Raw genomic sequence first — 21865 nt, 5'->3', positions numbered from 1 at the left:
TGCCTCCTTTGGTTGTGACAAGACCATGTCAATAATTTCCTTTCCTTTGTGTTAATTATAGCTCATGTTTGTACAGCCCTTTAAGCTTTGGAAAGCACATACAATAGATCTGGTCACCGAGTCCTGGGATTCTAGAATTATGCTGCGCCCCCACCTCCTCCTCTCCTCACACTTAAAATAACTCGTTGGGTGACCTCTTTTCTCAGCGAGGAGAGAACTTGGAGGACCTCTTGTTCCAGACAGAAAACTGAAGGAGGCTTAAGGAAGGCACAGAAATACATTTCTGGGTGATTGATGCGTTCCAGATTATGGGACCAGAGCTCTAGAGCTGGGGCATCTGGGACATGCCGTGGATCAAGCCCTGGGCTTCGAGTCCGGAGAACCTGAGTTCAAATCTGACCTCAGAATCTTACTTGCAGGGTAGGATCTACCCTGAACAAGTCACTTCACTCTGTCTGCCTCATTTTCCTCATCTATAAAATGAATTAGAGAAGGAAATGGCAAATCACTCCACTATCTCTGCCATAGAATCACAGAGTCAGCCAAGACTGAATAATAACATAATTATTATTACTGTGAGCCAGTGGCTTATAATAGATTTTGCTGACTTTTTAAGTCCTAGTTCAAATCCTTTCTTTTTCAACAAGCCTTTCCCACCCACTCTAATGCCTCCCCTCTGTTAATTATTTCCTTTTTATTCTGTGTATATCTTGATTTGTATGTTTTTTGTTATCTCTTCCCTTAGCAGATACGTAACATGTGATTGATTGATTGATTGATTAACTAGCTCTGTAAATGTGAATACATCACTTATTCTCTGTGAGCCTCAGTTCCCTGAGACGTAACAAGCTAGAACTGGACTTGATGGTTTCTAACTTCCTTTCCATCTCTCAAGCCCAAGAGGGGAGGGAGGAGTCAGGCCTTTTTCAGCTGTTTCTGGCACTATGCAAGGCACGGGGGTCATTCCCGCCCCCTCCCCGCCTTAAAAAAAATTAATGAACTTCTTGGGAACATGGACCCAATATTCTGTTGAAGGAACAACATGCATCCATTTAAAGTAAATGAAAGGGGGGGAAGAGGCGAGAGGGAGGCACTATCAGATGGTAAGATCAAGAAGTCTGAACTATGAAGCAAGATAGGGATGCTGGAAGGCGGAGGTGAAAAAGGAATCTGTTCCAGCCATGGAGGACAGGTACTACAAGGATGAAGAGAGAGTTGGGAGGGCCCTTCCAGGCCGTCTGATCCAGTCAGGCCCCAAAGGAATCCCCATTATCACAGACCCAGCCTCCAAGCTCCTTTCCCACCCCCACCCACTGCAGCTGCTCATCTCACTCTGGGAAGGCTCTCAGGTTTAAAAGTGTTGGGGTTTTTCTGATAGAAAATCTAAAATTGTATCTTCCTCTTATTGTTCCTGGTGTTGCCCTCTGGGGCCAGACAGATCAAACATAATCCGATCCTCCTTTCCATGGGACAGCCCTTTGGATACTAGAAGACCACTGTGCTATCCCATCTAAGTCTTTCCCCGAGCCCAAACACGTCCACTTCATTCTCCACATGGGTTCAAGGCCCTCCGCCATCTTGGTTCCCTTTCTCTGAAAACTCCATCTTATCGATGTCCCCCTTAGCTGTGGCTCTTAGAATCGAGCCCAGGACTTCAGGCGAGGTCTGTAGGAGCAACGTGGAGGGAGACTTGTGCTTCGGTCGTGCCCAACTCTCCATGCCCTCATTTGGGATCTTTTTTATTTTATTATTTTTTTGCTGAGGCATTTGGGGTTAAGTGTCCAGGGTCACAGCCAGGAAGTACTAAGTCTGGTCCGAGGCCAGATTTGAGCTCAGGTCCTCCTGACTTCCTGGCCAGCGCTCTGTCCACTGTGTTAGCTATCTGCCCCCTGCCACATTTTTGGATCCTAGCTGTCATCTGTTCCCGTCAGCTCTCGCTCGTGACCCGGAGGAGCGCACCATCAGTGCCTTTACCCACGTCACTGATAAAGGGGCTAAGCAGCCCAGATGCCCAGGTCCTGGAGAGCTGGGCCAGGCTGGCACTGAGTCATTAACCACTGCTCCTTGAGTCCGGCCGCCCGGCTCCAGACCCATCTGATGGTGTTACCGGCCAGGCTCTATCTCCCCATCTCCCCACAAGAGTAGCATGAGATACTCCTTCAGAATATTTGTAGATATCTAGGCAAGCTCTGGATTGCGATCATTGCACAACCCTGTTCAGAGGACTGCGGCAGTATGGCAGGGCCCGGGCTGGTGCGCAAAGCTGGCCCTCTGGGACCCTCCTTTCTCTTCCGAGATGGTCCCCGACCATCTCTTTAATGATCCCTTCCAGGACTGTCTTAGGGATCCGAGTCCAACACGGTTCTCTCCCTTTCTGTTTTGGAAAATCAGGTCACTTGCCCTTCCCAAAATTTGTGCCATCTCCCATTTCCTGCGATCTTTCCGCTTTTACTGCTGGTGACTCGGTTGTCACAGCTGCAGCTCCTTCAGGCCTTGACAGGGTAGCTCGGCTGAGACGGGCAACTTGGATTCATCGAGCTGGGTGATCTCCCTGCTTATCTTCCGCATCAACTCCCTGTTAGTCAATTTTTGTTCTATCGCTTCCAGTGAAAAGGTCATTCTCCTTGGCAGAGAAAACAGAAAACGTAATAATAGCTTTGACTTGTCTGTTGTTAGTTATCCTTGTACCATCGGCTCCAAGCAAAAGCATCCCGTCCCTTATGTGACACTTGTTTTTACCCAATATAATTAAAAAACAAAACAAAACTAAAACCACATTTTTAAAAAGTCCTGCCTTTTGGGTTGTTTTTAGCTTTCCTTGCTAGCCTAGGCTTATTCTTAACTTGGCAATTTCTGACACTTTTTCCAGGACTGTGCCATATTTTGATATTTGTTACCTCTTCTTGTTTCCAACTTTGCACATTTCTTTTCCCTCCCTCCCTCCTTCCCTGCCTTTCTCCCTTCCTCTTTCCTTTTCTCTTTTGCCAAAAGATAGGTTTATTTAAGAGAAAAGGTTATAAATGAGATGAATTGGTAAAATAAGACACCAAGAGTGGTAAATATGAAATAAATATAGGAGGGTATATAGTTAATAGAGAAAGAGGTTTGAACAAATAACAATGAAAAAGGCAGGTCCCAGTGGAACTCACAGTTAACCAAGAGAAAGGGAATACTCTCATGAGGTGGGAGCAGCCATTGACTGGCAGGCCAAATTATGGAGGAGCTTAGCACCCTAAAAGAGTTAGTTAACTATAAGAAGGAGAAAGGGTCCCATGAGGCAATGGGGAAGGACATGGGAAGGAAGCCGCAGAACATCACGGCGGGTTAACCCAAAAGGCATTCAGCAAAGGTGGCGTAGGCCATGTGCAGATTTATAGGGAAAATTTAAACTCGGGGGTTTCACATTTTTATTGGATAGAGTAAAGTTACCAGACGGGCCTGACCTGATCCCCATCAGTGCCATTCCTTGCTTGCCTCAGGGATATTATATCTTATCATGTACATTTCTTTTTAAAGTTGGTGGGGGATTTCCCCATATTTCCACATCAGTCTCTTCTTGGGGCATCAGGAAGACCTGAGTTCAAATTTGGCCTTAGACATTAGGACAAGTCACTTAATCTCTCTGTTTACCTCAGTTTTCTCAACTATAAAATGGGGATAATAATGGCACCTACCTTCCAGAGTTGTTTTGAGAGCAAATGAGATAGTATTTTGTAAAGTGCATAGCATGTAGCAAGTAACATAGAACTGCCGGCTCTAATTACCATGAATAGAGTTCAGCAATTTTTCAGTCTTCTTTGACTCTTCATGACCCCCTTTGGGATTTTCTTGGCCAGAGGTACTGGTTGGCTGTTTCCTTCTCTGGCTCATTTTACAGTCACAGTGAAGTGACTCACCTAGGATCGGTTTGGGAGAAGCCGGCGAATTCACTCTCACCGGGCTTTGTTGGATGTGTGACGGCTCTGGCCAGGGAGGTGCAATGTCATGTGCAACTAACAATGAATAGGTTGGTTTAACTGATAGGTGGAGGGCGTGAAGGGGAATGTGACTGGAGCCTTAAATGTTGGAGGAATGTTTGTATTTACCGTAGAAATTAAAGGAAGCCGCTGGGGCTTTTTCAGCAGGAATTAAACATGGCTAAACCATGGACCAAGGCGGCTGGGTGGAGGCTGACTGGGAGTGAGGAGAGCCGGTACAGGGCAATAATCAGGAGACAGTTACCAGAGTCCAGGCAAGAGGTGACAGGGGCTGAGCCAAGCTGGTGACCATAGAAGCAGAGCAAGGGGGAATAGTGCAGGAGGTGTCCCAGAGGTAGAGATGAGATCTGGTGAGTGATTGGATAGGAACACAGGGTGAGGGAGCCCAGGGAGAGATCCGAGGTGGCTCCTTGCTTGCAAAGCCTGCAGGATGGTGATGCCATTGATAAATATTAGAAGAGGGGTGAGTTGGGGTGGGAAGGAGGTGATGAGCTTTGTTTTGGGTACGTTGAGTTTAGATGCCGCTGGGAGAGCCAGTTGGAAATGTCCAAAAGGAGCTGGCCCTGGCAGCCCAAGCCTGCGGTCCTAGCCAGCAGAAGGCTGAATTTTAGGATTGCTTGGGTTTAGGAGTTCTGGGACCCAGGGGGCTAAGCCAGGGTGGCGGCCACACTAAATTCAGTGTGGTAAGCCCCCCAGAGTTGGGGGCGGCCCAACGGTGTAGGCTGCCAACCCTAGACATAGGTCCCGTTTAGAGTGGGACCAGACCCATAAGTAGCCCCTGGACTTCCTGCTTAGCCAGACAGAGAAGATTTAGAACTGGAGCTTGGAGAGAGAGTTGGTCTGAATGTATAAAACTGGGTCTTCAGGAACTGATGAGATCACCAAATAAAACCGACCTCAAAACGGAGCCTCGGAATATACTGGAGCTGGGGGCCGGGACTGTTCTTGGGGCCTACGTCACACTTATTTTTAGGAACGTCACGAATGGAAAGACCTTAAAACATAGAACCTTTGATCTGGAAAAGAGTGTTAGAAGTAGGCACAACCTTAGAACATCAACTTTGAGAACAAAAAGGGACTTTGGGTAGGATGTTAGCGCTAGAAAGATGGAATTTCAGAAGGAGGAGGGACTTAACATAGAATGTTAGAAATGGACAAAACACGGAATTTCAGAACGAAAAGGGACATTGGAACCAAAAACGTCACTCTTGGCATTTATTCAGCACAGGCTAGGTACTGGGCTAAGCACTGGGGTTACAAACAGAAGCTAACGACAATCCCTGTCCTCAAAGGGCTCAGTCTCCTTCAGCACTTGGTTTTCTTGGCTTCCTCCAAGACATCGCAAGTCCTACTTTGTGCCGTCTCCCCTTTCTTTCTCCCCAGCCAGCCCTCTCCCAGTGTCTCCCATTTATACCGGGAATGTCTTGTACCTATATAGTTATTGGCATATTGTCTTCCCCGTTGGAATCCGGCGTCTGGAGAGCCTTTCTTCGTGGCCACCGCTATTAGAACAGGCTCTTAATACATTTTTGTTTACTTATTAACTGCCCCAACCAACACCCTCCCACTTCTGGTCCCCATTAACCTCCCTGAGTCTCGTTCCCTCATCCATTAAATGAGGAAGTTGGCGCAGATGATCCCTAATGACCCTCCCAGCCCTGACATCCTATATTCCAGGGGAGAGCTCTGACGTGCCCTGATTTGTCTTTCCTTCTGTCCCTCCTCCTGAAGGCCTTTGCTCTCCAGACTGTGGGTGGAGGACAGTCCTGGGAGAACGAGTAGGTCATTAGAAATCCTTGCCAACCCAGTGAGATAGCTGCATGGGTGGGGGGAGTGGGGAGGGGGACGGGGAGAAAAGCCATCCCAAAGCTTCGAGGGCCCTGCAAATGGGGGTAGCGGGGGAAGGGAAGGGGAGTCTTGCTCTTTCCCTCTCTCTCTTTTTAAGGCTGAACTCATTTTTATCTCCTGCAGAATTAAATCCTTGATTAACCCTTATCTCTCCAGTTTGGCAGCTATCTCGGCTTCGGCGCCGGGTGTCCAGACACACAGTACAAGATGATTGATTTCTTAAAGATCTATGCTGCTTTCTGATACTTCATTTATTGTCTAAATATTTTTGCTAACATTTCAGCGGCCCCCTTATCGAGCTGGGTTGATGATTCCCAGCTCTGCTCCTGCTGCTCGCCTCCCTTCCTATCTCTGCCCAGAGAACGGAGGAAGGAATCACGGCCTTATCCTAGATAGTCGCTATCACCCACCAGTCTATTTTTCTTCGTTGTTTGGAGAGGGAAGAAGGGAAAGGGGAAGGAGGGGGTGGGGAAAGGGGGGGTGGGGGCCAGGAGCAATCTTTCCTTGCACTGTCCTTCTCTTCCTTGCTTCTAATTATCAGCCCTCCCCCCGCCCCGGGCCCCTTGGGGATGGATGGGTCCCTGACAGCTGAGGAGGGATCTCTCCTGGGGCAGAGGAGAAACGGCTCCCAGGGGAGGTTGTGAAAAGACATAGAGGAGGAGAATGGAGACCTGGGCTTCCGCCCAGCACCGTGTGACTTGGAGCAAGTGGCTTAAGCCTCAGTTCCTTATCTCTGAAATGGGAGCAGTAAGACTTGCCTTTAGGTTGACAGTAATGTTAGCAACACAACTTCTGATTTTTCTTGTGCAGCACGGTGTCTGGAAATATGTATAGAACAGAGTTTTGTAAAGATAATTGATGAAAATTGTCCATGTTCATAAAGCTTTAATTTAAAAAAAGAAAGAACCACAAGACCCGCAGCTGAATAGGACCCCCATTCTGCCTCAGGCTCCTGGGGAGGAGTCATTAATCCCTGATCCTGCCACAGAGTTGGTATGAAAATCCAGTGAGGTGATGGATGAGAAAATGGGGGAAATAGCAGCACCCACCTCCAGGTTGTGCGAGGTGTTGGGTGCTTAGTTACATGAATAACTGGGCAGCGTGGTGGTGCCATGGTGAGAGCCCGGCGTCAGGAATCTCCCCACGCCCAAGCGTGAGCTAGGCACTCATGTGCCCGGCATAACCTGACCACGGCTCAGACTGGCACGGCGCCTTGCCCAGGGGTCTTGATCAGTGTGGAAGCCAGGCTAAGAACTGGCTGACCCTCCTGCTCTGCGGTGGCGACGTTGCAGTCTGGCCCCTGGGCAAAGCTGGCAGACACTCAGGCTGCACACCCAGCCTGGTCCATCACCAACACGGCGCTTCACCCCCCGAGCCTCGGGAGCCCAGCCACACTCCCCTGCCCACCCCTCGGGACCTGCTGTGGCTGGGCACCACACGGGGAAGGCCACTGAGGCTGGGCACCGGGCGGGGAAGGCTGCTGTGCCAGCACGGCTGGCACACGGACCCAGCGGCTTGGCTAAAGCGCAGGGGGCAAGACCTGGGCTCAGGGCTGAGACTGGAGGTAGGGACATGAGGGGGTTCGGTGTCGGGCAGTGGAACCTCCATTCAGATAGACTCGTTTTCCCGAGTTCAGATATGGCCTCAGACACTAGCAGTGCCCTTAGCTCTGTCTGCCTCAGTTTCCAAGTCTGTAGAATGCACCAGAGAGGGAAATGGCAAAGCATCTCGGCCAAGAAACCCCCAGATGGGGACACGGGGGAGGTTGGACGAGACTGAGCAACCTTCTTGGAGACCCCTCATGCGTTTTCTCTTCTCCGGATGAAGTGTTGCCCAGGGTTTTCTTTCATCCATCCTTGTGTTAGGTGGTCTCCGACCTTCTCTTAAACATGCTGCAGGTTTCCGAATCCCCTTCCCGGATGGGGCTCCGGAAGAAGGGCTGTCCTCCAGATGTGGAGAATCCTAACCAGATTTTCGGTCTTCCAGTCTTTCCAGCTGTGGAAGAGGCCCAGGGAAGCTGGGTGGAGCAGATCCACGGAGATTTTAGACCAATATTGCTTCAGCTGGACCCTGGTCCTTCCCTTCACATTTCCTTCCAGCCTATTCCTTGGCCTGATTATCTAAGATAGGAAGCTTCATCCCCCCTCTCCTCCCCTGCCCCGAGGGAAGGGAGGTGTAGAGCAGCCCTGGGGAGAGATGTCCTGGATCTCGGTGACTCCCACCCGGCCCAGCCAGGGCTGCTCTCCAAGGCTCTCCCAGTCCCGGCCCCTTTAGGGGGTGCCTTCAGGTCTGAAGTTGACTCACCCACTTTGATGTGGAGAATAATGGATTTGGAGCCCGCAGCCGGGTTTGAGGAGGGGATGCAGGGGATAGGGCACTGGCCCTGGATTCGGGATTCGCTTGCTTGACCTTTATCCTCTCAGGGAGGGGACGAGACTGCAGGCCCGATGAGACTGATCATCCATCAGTTTAGATCCTTGCTGAAATGAATGACTTTGACAGAACACTGTAACTGTTGGACCCATTGGTTTGTCAGAGAATCTCAGGGCTGGCAGCAGCCTATAGTTGGCTTTTAAAACCGTACCTAAAAAGCATCCCCCCCTCTGCTCCCTGCCTTCTTTTTAGAAGGCAATCTGGTCCGAGGCAATCTCAGTAAACTTTGGATAGAAAACACCATCTGCATCCAAAAAAGAACGATGGAGATTGAATGTAAATCAGCATATGCTATGTTCATTTCTTTTTTCTCTTTTTTTTTCCTTTCCCATAATTTTTTCCTCTTATTTTGATTTTTCTCTCTCAACATGATTTATAAAGTATTTTTAAAAATTAATTAATTTAATTAGAAGGGAATCTAGGTTAATGACTTGTCCAGGGTCACATAGCTAGTAAGTATCTGAAACTAGATTTGAATTCAGGTCCTCCTAACTCCAGGGCCAGTGCTCCTACAATGTTCCTACAAGCATCCCTTTATAGCTCACATAAAAAGTACTCATCCATCTCCCCACAGTGAGGGAGAAATCCATACCCCCCAGAGGAAGTCCATTTCCCTATGAATAACTCAAAATATTAGGAAATTTCCCTCTATATCATGATTAAGTCTCCCTTTCTAAAACTTCCTCCCATTGCTCTTATTTCTGTCTTCTAGAGTAGAAGAGTTTAATCCATCGTGAGCTTTTCAAATACTTGATCAGTCTTGGTCTTCCCCTTAAGTCTTCTCTTCTCCATTGCAAATATCCACAATTCCTGTAGCCTCTCCTCATCCAGTATGATTTCAAAACCCTTCACCACCCCAGTGACCTTCCTGTTTATCAATGTCAGTTCTAAAACATGGCACCCCAAACTGAAAACAGATATGGTCTGACTTGGGTGGGGCATAATGGATTAATCACATCCCTTATCCTGAACACTAAGCTTCTCAAAGCAACCCAAGATAATATCGGTTTTTCTGGCCATCATATCATTCTGCCAACTCACAGTGAGATTGAAATCCACTAACACCCCTTTTTTTTTCCAGAGACCTACTATCATATCATGTCTCTACTATCTCCTACTTGTGAAACTGATTTTCTACTTCATTAAATTCAGTCCAGTAGCTCAGTCATTCTTAAAGTGTGATCTGAAGGAACTTCCAAGGACTTGCAGGAAGTTACCACTTTTAGATAGGTCTCATTGTCAAGAGGACTTTTCCTGACCTCAAATCCCAGAAATCCCCAAGACCCTTTCAGGAGGTCTGTGAGGTCAAAACTGTTTCCAAAACAGTAATAAGATGTTTTAATTTCTAATACGGTAAATATTGATATAGTTCACATGAACAAGGTCTTTGGGAAATTCACAATAATTCTTAAGGGCAAATGAGACTAAAAAATGGAGAATTACCTTTCTCGCCTATCAAGATTCTTTTGGAGAGAGGGAGGGAAAGGGGGCAATCCTGATGTTATCATCCCCTATGGTAACCATATCTCCTAGCTTTATGTCATCTGCAGATTTGAGAAGCATGTCATCTTTGGCTATTCCAAAGATAACTATGTTAAATAGCATTTTCCCACAAGAATGGTGAGATAATTTATCATATCCTTTGCTAAAATCTAGATAAACAAAATCTGCAAGTTTTGAAACCCTATCAGAAAAGGAAATAAGGTTAGTCTGGTATGACCTGTTCCCAGTGAGGTCATACTGGAGTCATAATCATCCCCTCACTTTCTAAATGTTCAATTAGCATTTCTTTAATGATCCTTCCTGGAATTTTCCCAAGAATTCAAGTCAAGTTCACTGGCTTTTCATACATGCTCTTCTTTTCCCTGTTCTAAAGGCCCTCTCTGGGTTCTTGGTTCCTCTTTTTATTGTCCACTGCCTTTCAGTTATCACCGACGGTGACCTAACCATCCCATCTACCAGATGATGAGATGGAGTGACCACATGGTGAGACTCCAAACTAGAATTTGTGATCTTCCACCTTTTGAAAGATAAAATCATCATTAAAGTGAGTCATAAGCTGACGGTCTGCTTTGAACAGAAAGCCATTTTCAGCAAATGCTTGGGTGATGGAGTTTTATCTCAGCATTTGAGAGTCGTAGGGGACACACTGGCCTTCCAGGCCAGCCCCTACACAAGTTTACATCCCTCTGTGATGTACTTGGCGAGGTGTCTGGCCTCTGCTTGGACATCTCCAAGGACTCCGTTTTGGGACGACTCTCATTGTTAAGGGAGTTTTTCCTGACATCCCACCTTCCACTCCTTGCTCCTCTGGACCAAACAGAACAAGTCTTATCTGCCTTCACAAGACAGAACTTCAGATACTTGAAGACAGATATCATGGCTCTTCTCTTCTCCAGACTAAATACTCCCAATTCCTGTAGCATTCCTCATATGACAAAGGCTAAAGACCCTTCCTCATCTTAATTGCCCACTTTGAGAGCTTTCCAACTTATCAACATCCAGGATGCCAGATGAGGGCTAAGAGGGCAGAGTGCAGTGGGAAATAATACTCTCTATTCTGGGAAGCTATGGTTCTCCTGTCCGATTCTCTGTGATGTTTGGGGTTCTCTTGGCAGAGATTTGGAGTGGTTTGCGTTGCCTTCTCCAGCTCATTTTACAGACAAGGGAACTGAGGCAAAAAGTTAAGCGGCTTGTGTGAGGTCACAAAACTAGGAAATGTCTGAGGCCAGATTTGAACTCTAACCAGCCCTTTATCTACTGTGTCACTTAGCTGCCCTTTAATAAACTTTAGCTCAGGACTAAGCTGAATTTATGGCTCCACCAAAGCACGGCTCTCTTAACGCAGCCCAAAATTGCATTAATTTTATTGGCCATTTTACCTAACTGCTCCTTCACTGACTTTGCAGCTTACTAAAACCTCCAGACCTTCTTCAGAACAACAGCTAACTATCCATGTCTCCCCCATCTTATTTACACTTGGGAGGTTGATTTTTTTTTAACCCAAATGCAAAATTTTACACCTATCTCTTGAATTCCTCTTATTCAGTTTAGCCCAAATGCTCTGAGATACCAAGATCACACAGTCCCTCCCAACTTGACATCTGCAAATTTGATGAGCACATCTTCTGTGCCTTTTCCCATGTCGTTGATAAAAAAGTTAAACCAGGGCATGGACCTCCTGGCAGGTTGACTTTGAACCGTTAACAACAACTACCTTTCAAATCTGACCACCCAATCATTTCTGAACTCACCTGACTGCATTATCACCCAACCCTCATCTCTAGATCTTCTCCACAGAATAGCATGATATGATATGCTTTATCAGATGCTTGAAGCATTCTCCACATCTGATTGTTTCATAATCCCATCAGAAAAACAAACAAGGTTATTTTGACATGACTTGTTCTTGATGAAACAGAGTTTTGGCTTTTTGGGACCATTGACTTTAACAATCCCTTTTAGAAGGCTAAGCTCCTTGACTTATAATTTAGAATTTCCTGTTCTCTTCCCTTTTTTTGAAAATTGGGACATTTGTTTCTGCCGGATTTGTGCTCTCTCTTCCAAACTCATCATCTTCCTAAATGGGTGATCTAGAGTATACTCTAATGCCATTATAAATCCTCCCTCTACTTAATAGTATTTTATTTTTTTCCAATTAAATGTAAAAATAGTTTTCAACATTCATTTTTGTAAGGCTTTGAACAATAATTAGTCTTATACATGTGCAATCATGTTAAACATTTTCATTAGTCTTGTGAAAGAAGAATCAGGGAGAAAAAATGGGAGAAGAAACCATTAAACAAAAAACAAATTTTTAAAAAGTGAAAATAGTCTATTTCAACCTGCAGTCAACCTTCATAGTTCTTTCTCTGTATGCAGATGGCATTTTCCAGCATGAATTTTTTATCAATTTCCTTCTTACTATTTATATCTTCATCCAAAAATTCTTCATTTTCTCTGCCTTTCCATCTCACCCCACAATGCACCCATTTCCTAGATATTTTCTTACAAGTATATCTTAATTTAATTAAAAGGATAACTTATATATTTTATAGTTTATATAAGTATACTTTATTACAAGTATACTTGTATACTTTAATATAACAATTTAATACTTTAATAATTTAATTTACTATTCTTTAAGTTCCTTTGTAACCCCGTGTATCTCATATTTAACATTTAAAAATGAAAGGGGTTCACTGGCTTTACAATAACCAAAAAAAAAAAAAAAAAAAAAAAGGTTAAGGACCCCTGAGTCAGAGCTCTGCCAGCTCTAAAATTCCATGACTCAGTGACTGTTGATAAGAGAATTCATTGTTTACCTAATGGCGTGATGGAAAGTGCTCTGGGCTGGGAATCAAGAGGCCAGGACTCCCCGTTCCCATCTACCTCTTACCATCTGGCTGTCCGTGGTCAGGTCATTTAGCTCTGCAGGCCTCAGTTTCCCCATATTTAAAATGGGGGAGTTGTTCTAGATCATTTGGAGCTCCCTTCCAGGGCTAAGATTCTGATTCTTTCTCTAATTCTTCTCCTTCACTGCCTGAAGTACATGCCCGGGTTTTATCCTCAAAATGCATCTTTGAGATGAAAAGTGCTCTCTCGAAGGCTGTGCACAGCACGGCCCTACCTCCACCATCCAGCGGGTGCCTGAAGTTTCCAGGATTCACGCTCTGCCATAAATCCTGGCTGGTTCCTAGAATCGTCAAAAATGGGCATTTGCTGCAGCTGCTCTGTCTGGCCGGACGGTAGTCCCAGCCACACGGGCACCCAGGGAGCTCATTCTAACTGTACGGAGGAGCCAGCCTATTAGACAAATAAGAATGATGGGCCAGGAGAACAACCGGCGTTTACGTAGGACTTAGAGTCGCAAAGTGTTTACTTCTGTTACTCATTCTATATTTTGATCCTCCCAGCAACCCTGGGAGGTAAGTGCTATTATAACCCCATTTAGCAGAAGAGAAAACTGAGCCTGAGAGAAGTGGCCACTTGCCTAAAAGCCTAAATGGCCGAGACAGGATTGGAAAGTCTTCCTGACTCCCAGGCCTTGGGTTTCCATTGCTAGGAGCCGTTTCATTCTCCAGAAAGTGAAGGCCCTGGACAGAGCCCTCAGGACATAGCAGAAAAAGCTCTGGAGTTGATGGCAGACCACCTGAATTTTTAAACTTATTTTCAGGCAGAATCAACCTTACAGAGTGGCCTTTATCTAAACATTTAGCATGGTGCTCTGCATTCAGCAAGCACTTAATAATTGACTGGATTTGGTGTCAGGCACACAGTAAGCACTTAATAAATGATTTGACTTGTGGAAGAAGAATTAGTCTTGTGCTGCAGAGTGCCTCACGTGAGGGGAAAATGCCCCATAATTAAAGCTTGAAAGGGGGGAATGGCTGCCTCAGGAGGGAGGAGGGTCCCTCTGCTGGAGCGAAAGACGGATGTTCACTTGTCAGGGATGTGGCAGTCAGCCTCTCTTTCCCACTGTTGAATCACAGGACTTCTGACATCCTTTCTCTATGCTCCCGTCCTCCTCCTCCTTTGTGGTTGGGCGGACTTCCTATGGACTCGTCCGGGTCGGCTGCTGAGTGTCCCAAGCCCGATTTGAACTCCTGATCCGGGCATAGCACAGGCTGTGTGTCCCCTCCCCGTCATAGCTAGCTTACCTTCCTCATTAGATTAGAAGCTCTCAGAGGTCTGGGATGACGTTTGTGCTTCCTTATCTCTGAGTGGCCCAGTGCAGGAGAGTGCTGGGCACTAATCCCGGGGATTTGAGTTCAAGTCCAGCCTCAGACGCGTCAGAGCTGTGTGATCCTGAGCAAGTCACTCACCCCTCTTTGCCTCAGTTTCCTGATCTGTACAGTGACCCACAGAAGGGAACCATTACACTCTAGCATCTTTGCCAGGAAAACCCTAAACGGAGTCATGGTCAGACGCTGAAAAACCCCTGTAGTCTAAGAGTTCTGCGAACAGTAAGCACTTGGTCATTTAGTCCAGGTCATCAGCAAACTCCTTGAAAGTAGAGATTATCTTTTTTTTTTAATATTCACTTTGGGTATTTTTATTATCGGACTATGTTTTGGCTTTGTTTATATTCTCAACATTAACAAGTTCCTGGGAAGTCATAGGCACCTAATAAATGCACGTTAGTCACTACATAATAAATGCAGTAAAATAATCGACTGACTGACCATCCGCCAGGCAGTGGGGATACAAAGAGAGAGGCAGCGGGGGGACCGAAGGAGCTCAGTCACTGAGCACTCATGGAGCGTTTCCTGAGGGTGAAGTGTTGTGCTGGAGGTACAGGAGGAGCTCACGTTCCGGGGGGGGACGGCAGCCGAGACATGTACAGGATGGGTGGCAGGCAGTGGGAGAGCCGAGGCAGCCGCAGCTGGGGGCTGGGAGGGCCGCCCGTGGAAGGGGGGCCTGGAGAGAATTCAGGCAAACCAAGAGTCAGAGGGGTCAGGGAGCCTTCCAGGAAGGAGAGTGGGCAGCACCAGTGAATGCTGACTCAAGAACAGCAAGAGTCTTTGTGGATGTGAATTAGGAAGGAGAGAGGCTGGGTCCAGAGTCTCCCCACTTTGTTGATTCTTCAAAAGCATTCATTAATCTCCTATTGTATACTGAGCCCGGTTACTTCTGATAGGGAGTTAAGACCCATCCAGAGATCCAATAAACAATAATTAATGATATTTTAAAAGAAAAGGTTGGGGGGAGAGCAGGAAAAAGGGAGTTACAGTTAATTTTGAAGGAACTTGAGCTGAGGGGGAGCGAGGGAGCACTCAGCAGAAGGGTGAGTTGGCGGCGAAGGGAGGCTGCCGAGATGGTGTTGGGATGCCGTCAGAGGAGTGGGAACTTTTCCTTGTCTTGTCTCTCCCAAGCGGACGGCAGGGTGGCTCGGCCCCATCCCTGGGTCCCATCCCAGCTCTGACCCGCTCTTGAACCTGGTGCATTCTTCGTTGGGGTCTCTCATAAGGACACCGGGGTTTCCTCCCTCCTCGCGCAGACCCAGCGGTGCCTTGGGGGCTGGCTGGGGGTGGGTGCCGCCCCTCCTACCCCTCCCCAACAGCCCCCACTGAGCTCACCTGGGGGAGGCAGACAGAACAGAGGGAGCCACTGCTTTTTGAAGTGCTCTCAGCCTCCCACCCGGCTCGTCCCTCCCCTCTCTCCTCCCTGACTGATTGCACGGGAGCCTGGAGTCACCCTGGGTCTGCCCTCTCTCCCCCATGCTTTAAAGTTAATTAATAACCGGGGGTGCCCTTCCCTCCCCCACCCCTCTTTTTTGATGCTGTTTTATGAGACGTACAGTGAGGGTTCGGAGCAGCCTCAGATAAAGTTGTAACAGCGGATGCGGTAGAGATAGAGTTTCTGATGGTTATCAGGCCGGGTGCAGAATCGAGACACTGACCTCTTTGTTAGGGGGAAAACAAGGAGGGTTCTCAGATCCACCAGGAAAATGTAAAGTGGCTGTTATCCCTGCTTTGGGCCTGGAGGAGCAGGGAGGACAGATCCCTGAGGCAGGGAGGCTGCTGGGATGGCGCTGGACGTCCATCTGCCGCGGAGGGGCCGAGGCTCGGCCCCAGAATGGACAGCCGGGGAGTTTGTGCCGTTCACAGCCCTGCGGGTGGAGGGGGAAAGCAGGAACACCCGCAAGCAGCCCCTCCACTCCCTGCCCGTCCCACCCCCGTGACTTAGGGGGTTTGGGCAGAAATAATCAGCCGGGAAATTACACGTGGCTCCTTTCCCTGACGCCCCTCTGGCAGGCCGGGCCCTACCCCCCGACAGGGTAGAGTGGGGTGAAGGGAAAGGGGCCCATCTCGGCCTTGGACTGGAGCCTTTGAAACCCCAGAGAAAAGAGCTACTGTTACGTTAGCATTCGGAATTGCGGGGTGGAAAATAAACAATGACTCCTCGCTATTTCAAATAACTCTGCAGGGGAAGCCAGAAACAGAAATCTGCTTCCTGAGCCCAACGTTTCCCCTTCCCTGTGAGCCCACAGCCCCGAGTGGAGGGGAGAGCGGGGCGGGGGCAGGCGGGCCCGGGGACGCCGGCCCGGTAGTGGCTGGGGGGGGGGCACTGGGCAGGCTCTGAGGGAGAGTCTTTGGCCCACTCCCTTCTTATAAAGGCGAGGAAGCTGAATCCCAGACAGGTGAGTTTCCCAGAGTGATAGAACAGGTATTTTAGTCTCCATCATCTAGCTCTGAACCTGTCACCTTTCGGCCATACCCTGCTCTCTCTGGCATCGGGCTGGATCTCCACAAGCAAGGAAGACGGACTGGGGCTGTCTGGGACAGAGAGGTAGCTCCAGGTGCCATTTCCCACGTAAGCCGTCTTAAGCCAGATCTGGACCCAGAAATGAGCAGCTCCTTCCCCCATCCTGGAAGATTTTTACCCAAAAGACAGGTTTTATTATTTGGGGCCAGGTCATCTCCCTTCTAAAAAGTGTCATTCTAAGTTACCTGGTGTGACTTGAATACCAGGTAACAGACCCCATTCTCCCCTCCCCGCCCCCACTGGAACAATGGAGGGCTAAATCCGTTCAGATGAGGCAAATCTTTATTTTTAGGCTATAAGTGCATTAAGGACACAGATAGTGTCGCTGTTTTTCATCTTTATGTAGAATGTCCCCAAAGTCTTAGTGCGCTGAGACTATATTAGAGTTTGCATACAGTAGGTGACTAGTAAAGGTTGCTGGAAGTTCTAGAAATGCTCGATCAATAAGAAATCAGAGGAGAGTGGTGGAGGAAGGCCCTTGAATGGTAGCACAGGGGTGTCTGGGAAATGAATCCAGGACATGCGGAAGCCCCTCCCGTCTCACGAGAGGTGATGGTTCGATTTTTCAGCGTGAGCATTGACACATCAAAGATGCTCCGGACCAAGGCTTGATTTATTGCTTTGTTGATTATCTAAACTTAAGAATGTGAAGGAGAAATGGTGAGAATATGGATCTCATGTATGCAAGAGTGCATCTCCCCCCATCGGGCTGGTCCCAGCGCCTCTGGGAGAAACCTCCCCCAAACGAAGCCCCCTCCCCTGTTGTCCCTCCTCCGCCCGTGGCTAATCATGACCAGGGCTGCTCCCCTTCAGTTAGGGCTTCCCCCCATCCCATCGGACCGTAGGGCCCCTGGAGGCAGGGCTTGCCTGTGTCCCAGCAGGCCCTCACCTGGCACCCGCTGGCAGTTAGGGATGGAGTGCGGGCAGCACGGGCTACCCCCCACACAGGGCGGGCATCACTTGCAGCCAGTCAGAGGGCCTCTGTCTCCAGTTCGTACACCGGAGACATTTGTGGGACCCCCAAAATGTGCCAGGAATTGAGGACGGATGAGTGTGCTCTCTTCCATCCTGCATCCATGGTTCTGGAAGGGCAGTCCCTGTGCCTTCTAATCTTCGCTCTGTCTCCGCTCCCCCTCCTTCTCTTCCTCCTCTTCCTCCTCTTCTTCTCCCCACTCTCCTTCCTCCTCCTCCTCCCCCCACTCTCCTTCCTCCCCCTCCTCCCCCTACTCTCTTTCCTCCTCCTTCCCCCACTCTCCTTCCTCTTCCTCCTCCTCCTCCCCCTACTCTCCTTCCTCCTCTTCCTCTCCCCACTCTCCTCTCTCCTTCCTCTTCCTCCCCTTCCTCTTCCTCCCCTTCCTCCCCCCACTCTCCTTCCTCTTCCTCCCCTTCCTCCCCCCACTCTCCTTCCTCCTCCTCCGGGCCCTGGTACCTCCAGGCTGAAAGAGAACTAGAGCATGGGTTTGGACTGAGAAATATGGCGTTTCCCATCTCCCTCCAGAGCACACACAGAAAAATTAGGAGTGTTTCTGCCCCATCAGCAAAAGTTGTGTGCGTGTGTGTGTGTGTGTGTGTGTGTTTTTATCAAGCTGTGAACACTCTGCTCCTTGGAGTGATAAGCTTTAAACCGACCAGGAGACTGTCAGTCTCAGTTTGAGGGTTTAGAAATATTGGGACGAATAATTAGATTTCATATCGTTACTGCAGCAGCCATCGAAGGATCAGCCAGATTAATTTTTTTACCCTCCTCCACTCATTAATATTCATTAGAGACACACGAAGCCGGCGCTGGCTCCGGCCAGGCACAAACAGGCGCTGCTGCACCCGGCTGCCGAGGGCCCCGACCAGGCTGTCCCCCGCAGGGCTTCCTCCGGGGGTGCCCGGGCCCCCCGCTCTCCGGCCCTGCTGGCATCGACGGGCGCCCCTGCTTCCCCAGAAGGCTCGGGGCTGGGAAGGACCGGTGGGGTCATTCAGGCCAGCCCCCTGCCTCCGGCAGTCCCCTCCAACCACCCACAGGGACAGACTTTCCATTAGTCTCAGGAGGGCTCCCTGTGAATCCCCCCGGGCCTTTCAGATGTCAGGCCACCGATCAGCCGGGCAGGGACCAGTAGCACAGGCAGCCAAGCCGGGGCACAGCTGCTGGGAACAGCCACCAGCCACTGGCTTCCCGACCAGCTCCTCCCGTGGGAAGTGGCGCGGAACCTGGCGGGGCTCCGGGACTCACGCAGAGAATGGCCCCCGGGGCTCGCTGCCAGAGCCGGGCCTGGGCCTGTGAGATTCGTATCCAAGGGAGCAGGGGGGGACTGGGCCAGCGCGGTCCGATAACCGGGCCGAGTGCCCTCAGCCGGGGAATGGCACCCGTTCTCCTCCCAGCTGGAGGGGCCGGCATTCGGCGCCTGCCCGGCTTCCGGGGCCACTTCCGACGCCTCGGTGAGCCAGAAGGTGAAGCTGCCCGAGATCCGCCGGGTGCCATCTGGGCAAACAGCCGCTCTCCCACCTGAATGGGAGCCCGCAGCCTGGCTGACAGGTGTTCCTCAGCCAGGTGGGGCTGCTGGGGAGGGGGCGATGAGAAGAGCAAAGCAGCTCCCTCTCCTGCGCTGCCCTCGGGGCCTTCCCGGCTCTGAGCCCTGGTCAGGATCGGCTGCCCGGGGGTTAAAGGTGGTGTGAGAACTATCCCCGAAGCCTCAGGGCACCTTCTGGGCCCCCGGCCTGGGCCCAGTCTTTCCTCCTCCCTCAGACCACTTTCCGTGGCATTCAGGGAACCAGGAGACCCCGGGCCTCTCCCTCCTGCTCTGCCCCAGCAGACCGTCAGCATGTGCTGGGGCTGGGTTAGAAAGCCCCAAGGAGCCAGGAGGCCCCTGGAGGTGAAGCCCGGGGCAGCACGCTCAGAGACCCAGTATTCCTGGACATGCTGTTCATTGTCTGCTCTAAGGTCCTTTCCAGCTCTGATATGTTCTCATGTTCTCCCCGTCCGGACGCATGTGTTCTGTGGTTCCTCCCCATCCGGACGCGTGTGTTCTGTGGTTCCTCCTCGTCCAGACGTGTGTGTTCTGTGGTTCCTCCCCATCCAGACGCGTGTGTTCTGTGGTTCCTCCCCATCCAGACGCATGTGTTCTGTGGTTCCTCCCCGTCCAGACGTGTGTGTTCTGTGGTTCCTCCCCGTCCGCACGCGTGTGTTCTGTGGTTCCTCCCCGTCCGCACGCGTGTGTTCTGTGGTTCCTCCCCGTCCGCACGCGTGTGTTCTGTGGTTCCTCCCCGTCCGGACGTGTGTGTTCTGTGGTTCCTCCCCGTCCGGACGCGTGTGTTCTGTGGTTCCTCCCCGTCCGGACGCGTGTGTTCTGTGGTTCCTCCCCGTCCGCACGCGTGTGTTCTGTGGTTCCTCCCCGTCCGCACGCGTGTGTTCTGTGGTTCCTCCCCGTCCGCACGCGTGTGTTCTGTGGTTCCTCCCCGTCCGCACGCGTGTGTTCTGTGGTTCCTCCCCGTCCGGACGTGTGTGTTCTGTGGTTCCTCCCCGTCCGCACGCGTGTGTTCTGTGGTTCCTCCCCGTCCGCACGCGTGTGTTCTGTGGTTCCTCCCCGTCCGCACGCGTGTGTTCTGTGGTTCCTCCCCGTCCGGACGCGTGTGTTCTGTGGTTCCTCCCCGTCCGGACGCGTGTGTTCTGTGGTTCCTCCCCGTCCGGACGTGTGTGTTCTGTGGTTCCTCCCCGTCCCCGTCCAGACGCGTGTGTTCTGTGGTTCCTCCCCGTCCGGACGCGTGTGTTCTGTGGTTCCTCCCCGTCCGGACGCGTGTGTTCTGTGGTTCCTCCCCGTCCGGACGCGTGTGTTCTGTGGTTCCTCCCCGTCCAGACGCGTGTGTTCTGTGGTTCCTCCCCGTCCAGACGTGTGTGTTCTGTGGTTCCTCCCCGTCCAGACGCGTGTGTTCTATGGTTCTTCCCCGTCCGGACGTGTGTGTTCTAAAGGTTATTGCCAACTTTGACGTTCTCTCTTCCAAGGGGCTCTCCCCATTTGAAGGGTCCTTTTCAGCCCAAACGTCCCGGAGCCCTTGTGACCCCCCCAAAGCCTCCTCGGCAGCACAGGGACCGGTTGCACACTGACCCTCCCCGCAGCCCCCGCCCCCTCTGTCCCCGCCTTTCCCCGGCACCGGCTGAGGTGAGGGCTTAGGTGACTGACGATTCCTCCACTGCTGGCGCTCGCAGGACGGACGGACTCACGGGTCAGGCAGAGGAAATAACAAATCCTTTGCCCGCGTTGCTCTGGCTCACGATAAGCTGCCCGTCTTTTGTGGAGGATGAGCAGCCAACAGCTGGGCTGGGGCAGGGGGAGGCCGACCAGGCTGGGGTTGGAGGGGAGCTTCCCTTCGAAGCTGATGGGGGCGTCAGATCGGGCTTGTCAAAGGGGAACTGAAGGAGAGCTGGGAGCAGGGGGGCTCATCTGGTGGTTTTTGGTCTTCTCCCAAACATGGGGGATGTGGGGCCGGTCAAGGAGCCTCATCCTCTGACTGCCAGGGGCTGCTGAGGATAAAAAGGAACATCAGGACGGAGAAGTCTGGGCCGGCCGAGACCTCCAGCCTTCCATCTCCCGGCTCAGTCCCCACGGCCTTCCCTAGGAATGAACCACGGAGGGGAAGGCGGCAAGGGAGCCGGGGGCTCGGGCCCCGAGGGAGCCTCCAGGCCCCGAGGGAGCCGGGACTCAGGCCCCAAGAGCCCTGCCCCAGGAGGGGTCCATCAGCTGCCAGGACCTCCTGCTCCGGGGGGAGCTGCACATTTACAGTAATAGGGCCAGGCTGCCCAGCCCAGAAACCGAGGCTATCTCAGCTTTTACAAGCTGCCTCCGGGCAGCCTCGGGGGGAGACAGGCTGCAGCCTTCATTAGAACCATTAGCAGCTTATGGCCCACAAATCAATAATGACACTGAGAGCGGCAGAATTCTCTGCTCTGGGCCCTGGCTTCTTTACCTGTAAAATGGGATCGGTAGTCCCTGCCCTGTCTGCTTAAATACATCTATGTCCAAGCGAATTGAATGGATGTCAGAGCATTTTGAAAAAAAATCTAAAGAACAGTAGAATTAAAAAGGAAAAAAGTTTTAAGTCGTTTTCCATTATCCAGAAGACACCTGAGCGGACCCCCCGGCGCGCATTCTCTCTGCAGGGCCCCCTCCCCCGCCCCATCTCGCCCAAGCCATTGCCGAAGCTTGGTCTCCCCTCTGTAGCCTCTTTTCAGTGTAGCTGCTTATCTCCCTGACACGGCCCCCTCCGGTGCAGACGACCATCTCCTGGGCTGTCAGCCCCAGGTCTCTCCCCGGCGCCTCCGTCCTCCACTCAGCCACGCAAGCGGGCCCGAGCAT

The 21865-nt window shown here is 50.6% G+C and overlaps 1 protein-coding gene across 1 annotated transcript in view; it reads left to right on the top strand.

The window, feature by feature from the left end:
• The window catches only part of ZFPM1 (zinc finger protein, FOG family member 1), a 183981-nt gene that overhangs the window by 146250 nt on the left and 15866 nt on the right, over nt 1-21865 (top strand). The gene's annotated exons all lie outside the window — the stretch shown is intronic.

The sequence above is a fragment of the Antechinus flavipes genome, chromosome 2 (genome assembly GCF_016432865.1).
Source record: "Antechinus flavipes isolate AdamAnt ecotype Samford, QLD, Australia chromosome 2, AdamAnt_v2, whole genome shotgun sequence".
NCBI lineage: Eukaryota > Metazoa > Chordata > Mammalia > Dasyuromorphia > Dasyuridae > Antechinus > Antechinus flavipes.
The sequence above is the reverse complement of the archived record's forward strand: the minus strand, read 5'-3'. Positions and strand labels throughout refer to the sequence as shown.